The sequence below is a fragment of the Nicotiana tabacum genome, chromosome 7, assembly GCF_000715075.1.
Source record: "Nicotiana tabacum cultivar K326 chromosome 7, ASM71507v2, whole genome shotgun sequence".
NCBI classification, from domain to species: domain Eukaryota; kingdom Viridiplantae; phylum Streptophyta; class Magnoliopsida; order Solanales; family Solanaceae; genus Nicotiana; species Nicotiana tabacum.
Genome location: NC_134086.1, coordinates 7,268,622 through 7,277,484, shown reverse-complemented (window position 1 = coordinate 7,277,484; position 8,863 = coordinate 7,268,622).

Here is an 8,863-nt window from a genome sequence, read left to right as displayed (position 1 = left end):
GTGATATTGTTGTTATGATGTTCATCCGTGTTCATATTGTTGTTTGAACATTGTTAGAAATTGATCATATTGTCTATATTTTGGTTAAGTTTGATTAATTGATGTGTTATAGCTGATGGGTAGTTTGGTAAATTTGTAAAACGTTCAGGGGTAGTTTGGTAATTTCAGTAAGGTCGGAAGGGGTAGTTTAGGAATTGTACATTTTGTAATTGTTTATTTGAAGCATGGGGGACAAAATGAAATGGGGTGGGTTGTGATATGATTATTTAATATAAAGGGGGGACAAGATTTAATTTAAAGGGGAATCTTGCATTATTTTATGTTAGGCATGGGGGACAAAATGAAATGGGGTGGTGTGATATGTTTATTTTAATGTAATGGGAATGAGTAGGAAGATAATGGGTTGGGTAGAGAAAAAGTATTGATTTTAATTAATTGAAAGGTTTATGGGATGGGTTATATATGTGAAGTCTTGAAATCAAAAGAAAGGATATACAGAGAGATAGAAAAAAATACACAGATACGAGAGAGAGAAACAAATCTGAAAATAAGAGAGAGAAAAGGGCTGAACATTTAAGAGATAGAAAATTCCGAAAAATATTTAAGCTTTCAAAATAAAAAAAAACACTAAAAAAAAAATATTCTGCTTTCTTTTGTTGTTTGAAATTAGAATTAATTGTTGTTTCATCAAAGCTGGAAGATTTTTTTTTTTTTTTTGGATTACTACTCCACTGGTTTGTTACTGTTGCTGGGCTATTGTTGCTGTGTTGTACTGATTTTACTGCTGCTGCTGATTCTCATATTCATTTTCTTTTGCTTCCAATATCAGGTACACAATTGAAAAGCTGGTTATTGTAATCCGAAATATGAAGCATGAATACATATGAAGAATGAAAATTTGAAGTTTTAATTTCGTTTTTTTTCTTTGTTTCTTTTGTTGATTGTATTTAAGCTATTTCATGAATTACTAAATAATAGCTGGAATAAGAAAATAATATCATAAGTTAGTCTGTAATAAATCAGTTCGGCAAAACAGGTTAATTCACTAACTATGAAGGCTTCAAGATTGTAGGTTGATCATGAACAAGTAGCTAAATTTAGTTAAAACATGAATTTAAATTAAACATCGTAAATTAGGCATTAAGGCATGACTTGAGCTTAAGCAAGATTAGAAGAACGTTTAAGTCTAATAAACTTTTTAATAAGTTTTAGTAATTATGGTTAAATCTAGTTTCAAATGATTGTGAATAATTAATCTCAATAATATTTTTTTTTTAAAAAATAATAATAACAATGCTGAGTTTTAATCTAGCTATATTTGTTTATTTTGAATATTAGTTGTTGAATTTTTATTTTATTTAAAATTTCGAAATTAAGAGTAAATTTTTTTTCATCAATATTTGTATTAACCAAGCAATTAGCATGTCATGTTTTCTTAAAATTATAAAAGCTAGTAATTAATTAGGATTTTTCTTTCTTTATTTTAGAGACTAATTTTTACAGAAAAAATGTAGTCGCTTTAAGATTTGTCCATTTAAAATAAATGAGATGAGCCTCGCTTAATGAAATGTATAGATTTCGGGGCCCTCAATAAATGTACAGTTAATTTCTTAGAATTAGGGAGGAGCCGTTTTAGCAAATTTCACGGCCCTACCCAAAATAATGACACGCTAGTCGCTCTAAGCGCGTATTTAATAATGTTATTTCCTTAAATACGGGTGTGCATTTATGTAACCCAAATCTAAATCTCAACGGAGTCGAAATGTGTCAATAACCACGGGTGCAATTGATTGCGACGTGATTTGAAATACGTTTTCACAATGTTGCAATTTTTCGTAAAATAATAACAATAAATAAAAAGAATAATAAAAGCGGCTAAGGGATAAAATTTGCACATAAGTTTATAATACGTATTATATTAGATAATCAAGCCGAATATAACAGTTAAGCGACCGTGCTAGAACCACGGAACTCGGGAATGCCTAACACCTTCTCCCGGGTTAACAGAATTCCTTATCCGGATTTCTAGTGCGCAGACTGTAATACAGAGTCATTCTTTTCCTCGATTCGGGATTAAAATAGGTGACTTGGGACACCCTAAATCTCCCAAGTGGAGACTCTGAAATAAAGAAATAAATCCTGTTTCGACTGTCCTTTAATTGGAAAAAACTCCTGTACCCCCGCGGGAGCGGAAAAAGGAGGTGTGACAGCTCTGGCGACTCTGCTGGGGACTGATAACCCAGAACCACTAGTTCAGGGTTCAAGAATTCGAGCTTAGAATAATTGTTATATTTGGCTTTATTATCTGATATATATTGCATGTTCTGACATAACATACTAAATGTTGTCTTTTACCGCTTTGATATTATCTGAACTGTATATAAACTGTGCCGAAACCCTTCTCTTCTTACCTCCGGGGAGAAGCTCGCTGGTCGAGGCTCCCTATTCTGTTAGTGTCAATACCTGAAATAAGAAAGAGGACGGATAAGTTACGAAGCCGGATGGCCTTTTGGTTCCCGGTAAGTTGCCCCCTCCTCGACTCGAGTTGTCCGCTCGGGTACACAGTCTAGAACATATACCCAGGTTATAAACCTAGTATAACGAAACCTCATGCCGGATCCCTAGTAGGAACGATTATTTGCATCACGTTACATTTGACTTAGGGGACTCAACACAGGGGTTGGGTCCGTCTAAGACTAGCAACCTGAAATGAAAAGACCATTCTGATGCATCCTACTTGCTCTGTACATATATTTGTTTCGAACTTGCATGTTGACCGGTTTCTGAATCTCGGGAATGTTGGAAAATTGAAGAAAAAAAAAAGAAAAAAAAAAGGAAAAAGAATATATCAGTTAGGGAGTTAATTGATTATTTTAGAAAAAATCAATGACCAATTACTGGCGAAACTCTGCCGAAATTTTGAAAAAAAAAGGAAAATATTTTATTTTGTTTTACTAAAAAATATTAAAAAAAAGAGTCTTTTATTATTTTTTATTTTTGGAAAAATAGATTGTTTTATTGAAAATGAAAAAAAATCGTTATTTTGTCTTTTTCAAAAATAGAAAAGGAAAATAGATTGTCTTGCCAGGAAAAAATAAAAATGAAAAAGAGTCATGTTTTAAAATAGTTCGGTTAATTTGCCCGAACTACGCGGGTTTGATTCTCACCGAATGTGAGATACGTAGGCAACCCTCATAAAAAACAAAACAAAACAAAAAAAAAACATGTCAAGAATTTTAATTTTGCCATAAATAAGTCGGGTGGTGTCCAACCTCCCCTTTTGCTAATAATAGCAAAATATATATGTCAAATTTCTAAGAAGTCGGGTGACGCTGTTTTATGAAGACATAGCCGAATGTTCCTGAAGGGGACGCCGGAAGGCTGACTTTGCATAAACAGCCACATTTGGGTCATATTTAAGATTTGGTCCAGTTGACCCACACAGCCTTAAAAATCTTCGTCCCCGAGACGTTGAAAGGCCGTGTTTGCAATAGTGAGTTTCCTAATTTGAAAAACGATAAAAAAAAAGAGTCATAGATAAGTCAGGTGATGTTGTTATGTCATAAATAGCCAAATATTCCCAAACGGGGCACCGAAGGGCTGACTTTGCATAAACAACCACCTTTGGTCGTATTTTGATTTTTGACCTTCACAGCCTTAAAATTTTTGCCCCTGAGGCGCAGGAAGGCCGTGTCGCAATATCGGGTCTTTTATCTAAAAATATTAGAATTAAGAATTGAGTTCTTTATTTAAAATATAGGGTTAATTTTGAGTCGATAATATAGATAGTAGTTTTTGGAGTTAAATAAAAGTTTTCTTTTGCTTAAACGCTTTAATAAATGTGCACGATGAGCACAACAATAAATGAGCCTTTTTCAATAATGACCAAAATCCCTTTTGAGCTGCAATTGTGGTGGAATGATTTGGGCAAAGAAGGGCAAGACGAAGTGAGAAAATATTTGAAAGACCTTCCGGATTTATTAGACATTCAGCCTCGGGGGATATCATCAGGGCATTAGTCGCCCATTGGGATTCGGCACATAATGTGTTTCATTTTTCAGACTTTGAACTCACCCCAACAATAGAAGAAATAGCGGGGTACATTGGAAGTGACCAAGCTCCATTGAGATTCAAATACTTGATTGCTCCTAGAGCCATTACCATACATCGATTCCTGGATTCCTTGAAAGTACCCCGGACAGTTCATCACCCAGATTTTGCAAAGGGTTTCTGCAATTTCCGCTTCGTGTATGATAGATATGGACATGTGGGTGGGTTCAATAATCCAGACTTTAAGCTTTGCAGCAGAAATAGCCGACAAAAATGGGAGAAACACAGGCGAGTGACATTTATGGTAGCTTTTTTGGGTCTCGTAATATTCCCAAGGAAAGATGGTAATATTGATTTGAAAATAGCAGGCGTCGTCAGTACTTTGCAAACCATGGGGAAAAGCACTTTAGCACCTATGATTGTGGCTGATATCTTCAGAGCTCTCACTGCGTGCAAAGCTGGGGGTAAATTTTTTGAGGGATGTAACTTATTGTTACAAATATGGATGATTGAGCATTTGTGCCCGCGCTCTCAGTTATTAAGTTATGGCTCGGCTGAGAAAACTTGTATAGGGGAATTTTGTACTAGAATCAAAGGGGTTGGTCTACCTGAAGGAGTCACAGCTTGGGCATTATTATTTCGGAACCTCAAGGCTAGCCAGATACAGTGGGTGCTTGGATGGTTGTCTGTCGAGGAAGTCATATATATGCCAGCAGCCCGACCGCATTTTTTGTTAATGGGACTCAAAAGCATACAACCTTATGCACCATATCGGGTTCTGAGGCAACTCGGTAGATATCAAGTAATACCGAGAGATGAAGATTTAAGTACCCAAGTGATCGAAATTAGTCCTGACGGTCGATTCCCCGAGGAAGAGGTTCGTCAAATATGGAGTGAGTGTCAATATCTGATGGCAAACACTTGTGTGTCTGATAGGGTCAGAGGGGAAATTGCTCCAGGGTATCACGAATGGTTCAGAGGCGACGTGGCATATGGAAGACCGGCTAAAAGACCTCATCTCGAAGATTTCGCCAAGTCGTCCCAAGAGCAGTGGAATTGGTTAGCAAAGGAAGAAAGCTATCGGGTTGAGATTGGTAAATTAAAGCAACAAGTCGAGAGTCTGAAATTCGAGAGCAGTGTACAGGTTGCCGAGGATCAAGGTGAAAAGAATAGACTAGCCAGAGAAAATGACGCTCTTAAAGCCCAAGTCCGACAGTTGAAGATAACCATCGATAAGCAACCGAGGAGCCGATCCGATGAACAATTGGTAAAAAGATTGGAAAGCGAAGTCAGAGAATGGCGGGATGAGCTAGGAAAAGCTGAAAATGTCATGGCAGAACTCAAAGCACAATGGGCGACAAGAACCGAAGAGCGTCGCCAATACTTGAATCAGTTGAAGAGGGACCATGAGAAAATTGTTGCCAATTTAAAGAGAAAAGTAGTTTCCCTTGAAGGTAGAGCGGTTAGGCAGGCTAGAGACTTCGAAACTGAGAGCGAACATTGTTACAACTTGTTAGCCCAAATGGAGGCAGAAGTGCAACAGCTGCAAGACCAGCACTTGCAAGACTCCCGAGCTTTGAAGACGTGCAGCGATCAGATAAGACGCTTGCTCATAGAAAAGAAGCAAACAAAAGACAGGATTAGAGCCATTGCTCATGCTATTGTCAGGAGATGCTGGGTTTGTGAAGACATGACCCGTACTACTTTTATCTCAGCAGTGATGATCTATGTGAAGCGAACCATGAATGAGTTAGAGCAGTTTGAAAGGGATTTGGATCCTAGACCCGCGGCGAGGCCGAACGACGCCCCGCGGATACCTAAGTTTGAAGCACTAGAATATGCATAGTCCGTGTCTTTGAGTGTCTACCATGTCGAGTCAGTCTTTTGTACGTCCGGATTGAGTATGTTTGCAGCTTAGAGTTTTTGTTTGCTTTCAGATTGCGTTTGTTAGTTTCTTTCCAAAACAAAAGATGTCGAGTTTGTAAGAGTCTGTTTATTAATGAAAGTTGAGCATTTTATTTCCACCCATATTTTTACATTTATCTGCACGAACTACGCTTGGTCTGATTCGTGCGGGGTCACGATACGTAGGCAATCTCTATAGGATTCGACCGTAATTTAAAAAAAAAGAAGAATATATATTTGTCAGAGCAAAAATAAGCTGGGATGATGCATGAGGTCAGAGCAAAAGCATGTTAGAAATGATTAAATGCCTAGGAGCATTGCATCCCCCTAACGTGCAATTACAATATCTGTTAAGACTCTAACACTGACAAGTTTGTTGTTTTTCCAATATCAGTTAGTTGTTAGAGCGTACTGGCACCGTACCATTATCAAACAAGATCAAAAGGTCCTATACCAGAAAGCATGACTGGGTCAGACAACAGCGTTGAGTCAGAAAAAACGGCCAATCAGATGCTGAAGGAAGCCCTGGAGAAAATGGAAAAAATGAGGCTAGAAATGAATGAAATGCAGATAGCCTTAGCTAGAGCCCAGAATGGGCAAGAACTACCCGTTACTCCTACCCTCCAACCAGTACACACGCCGGAATACCCCTCTCCCGGTCCTTCAACAAGTTTCCCAAGCCATCACTATTATCAGGGAAGAGAGGCTTATGATTCCCAAGCTCCACCTCCCACTCAAAACCCTCCTCCACCAAATGTTCCCGTCTTTGTGGCACCTCCCCCAGCTCCACTACATAGATCATCCAGTGAGCCGCTATTCCAAGCTCACGACACCCAATATTACCCTCCCGAACCCACTTTCAAAGCGCCTGAGCCATATACCTCCTCTCCCCATTTTGAAATCCCGGGAGAAGTTGAGAAACCGGTTAAGAATGCAGAACAAGAGGAGGTGATTCGTAAAGTCAAAAGCCAGGAGGAATCCTTCAGGAACATGCATGGTTTAGGAAACCAAGTTAGTGTCGCATACAAAGATTTGTGCCCTTTTCCTGATGTACAGTTGCCTGCGGGGTTTAAAATGCCGAAGTTTGACTTATATGAGGGGCACGGTGACCCAGTAGCCCATCTGCGTGGTTTTTGTAGCAAAATGAGAGGGGCTGGGGGAAAAGATGAGTTGTTGATAGCATATTTCGGGCAAAGCCTGAGCGGGTCAGCGCTAGAATGGTACACGAGGCAAGACCCCGGTCGATGGTATACATGGGATGATTTGGCCCAGGCATTCATCGGCCATTTTCAATATAACCTCGAAATAGTCCCTGATCGTCTGTCATTGTTGAAACTAGAAAAGAAGCCTGGGGAAAGTTTTAGAGAGTTTGGTTTCCGCTGGAGGGAACAAGCTGCAAGGGTTGATCCTCCCATGCGGGAAAGTGAGATGGTAGATTACTTCTTGCAAACATTGGAACCTACCTATTTTGGTCATCTAGTGACATCTGTCGGGAAGTCGTTTAATGAAGTGGTAAAGATGGGAGCCATGATTGAAGAAGGATTTGAAATCTAACAAGATCTTGAGCTACTCGGCTTTGAAAGCAACCACCCAGGCCATCCAAAGCGGTACTGGTGGGGTGCTGGGAAAGAAGAAGAAAGAAGAAGTTGCTGCAGTTGAAGCTAATGTTTGGTCCAGGCACAATAACCGTCCACTCTACTACAACCAACCCAGACCCCATCACCCAAACTATCAATATACCTCATATGGTCCACCGCAACACTATTATCCACCACTAGAACCACAATTTTCTATTCACCACGCCTAGACCTACACTCAACCCCCAGTGCACTCGCAATGGCGTACACCAAGTCCCCAAAATACACAGCCACACCCACAAAACAACTATCCACCTCCCAGGGCTAACAGACCAGGGACCAGCTTCCGCCCAAACCAAGCTTTTAGAAATGAGAAGGCCCCAAACAAAAAAACATTTACCCCGCTGGAAGAATCTTACACTTCTCTTTTCCACAGATTGAAACAGTTGGGAATATTGACCCTAGTTGAATCCAAAGCACCAAATCCTCTTCCCAGAAACCTGGACCACTCTGTTAGCTGCGAGTATTGCTCAGGGATGCCGGGGCACGATACTGAAAAATGTTGGAAGTTGAAAAATGCAATCCAAGAGCTCATTGATAATCGTCGTATTGAGGTACAGGCTCCAGAGGCCCCGAACATCAATCAAAATCCGTTACCAGCGCATTATGAGGCCAACATGATCGAACTGATACATAAGGGGGAAGAGCCTAAGAAACCTTCGCAGGTGGTTATGGTGATTCGTTCTACGGAAACCAAAGAAAAGACAGTGAGTGCAAGGCCAGTGGTTCAGTTAAAAGCAGTAGAAGACAAGCCAGTGCTAGTAATGGGAAAGGGACCGTTTGTGGCCGAGAAAAAGCAGGAGCCAGTCAAGATAGTGGTACCAAGGTCAGTATCCATGCCCGTGGTGGTTGTGAAGGGAGTCTATATAGAGCCGGTTGTCATAAAACCGGTAGTCCAGTTACCCATGGTTGATAGCAAAGCCGTACCCTGGAAATATGACAAAGTAGTGGTGACATACAAAGGAAAAGAAATTGAGGAAGAAAGTTGTGAAACACAGGGACTGACCCGGTCAGGACGTTGTTTCGCCCCTGAAGAGTTGAGAAAAGCTAAGGGCGCAAAAGACAATCCAGTGCCAGTTAAAAAAGCTGTAACGGAAGAGGAAGCAGAAGAGTTTCTGAAAAAGATGAAAGGACAAGATTATTCCATTGTTGATCAACTGAGTAAAACACCGGCCCAAATCTCGTTGTTGTCATTATTATTTCACTCTGATGAGCATTGCCGAGCTTTAATGAAGATATTGAATGAGGCTCATGTGCCTGACAAAATCTCA